Below are 711 nucleotides of genomic sequence, written 5' to 3'. Positions count from 1 at the left end.
CTCCTTGAATCTATTTCTATTACATTGTCTGCTTAGATTAAATGAATGAATGATTTTTCTATATGAGTACACTAAAAAACGCCAATATAAGTACTAAAGTAGGTATCGTCAGTTTGAAAGAAGACTATGGCTAGGCTAATATATTATTGCCTAAGGGTATGCATCTAGAAATCAGTGATGCCTTGTTTTCACCCAGCTCTAAGAGCTAGAGCAGCCTATTGAGTTTTAAAGATATAAGAACGAATGGTTTCCATATTGAAACAATGGGCGAAGGAAACAAAGAGTTCCTTCAGATATATGTATAAAATCCTCCAAGGCCATAATAAGTCCTAAAGACAATACCTGCATTCTCTACTGACCTAGACTATGCATAGATCAGTATGATAGAGGCTAAAAGCCTGCGAAAATATACACTTTATGGCCCGACTGAATTGGCCATCTTGGTCCAAACATGATGCGAAAATTGATATTCAAAAGGCACACATTAAAATATAAGAAGAGTTATCCCAAAGAATCTCCCGTCTGTAGCATGTACACAAGGAAAACTCATTAGGCCATCACCAGTAAAACGGCGACGAGTCCCTTTTCATAATAAAGACTATATGTCTAGATAATACTGGTGGATACATGTTCCAAGCGTTTAAATGATTATGGTATGTTCATGGGGGTAAGTGTGGACAATTCTGTGATACATGTCCATACCAAGAACGG

The sequence above is a fragment of the Brassica oleracea genome, chromosome C6, assembly GCF_000695525.1.
Source record: "Brassica oleracea var. oleracea cultivar TO1000 chromosome C6, BOL, whole genome shotgun sequence".
Classification (NCBI taxonomy): Eukaryota; Viridiplantae; Streptophyta; class Magnoliopsida; order Brassicales; family Brassicaceae; genus Brassica; species Brassica oleracea.
This window is presented reverse-complemented; position numbering follows the sequence as displayed.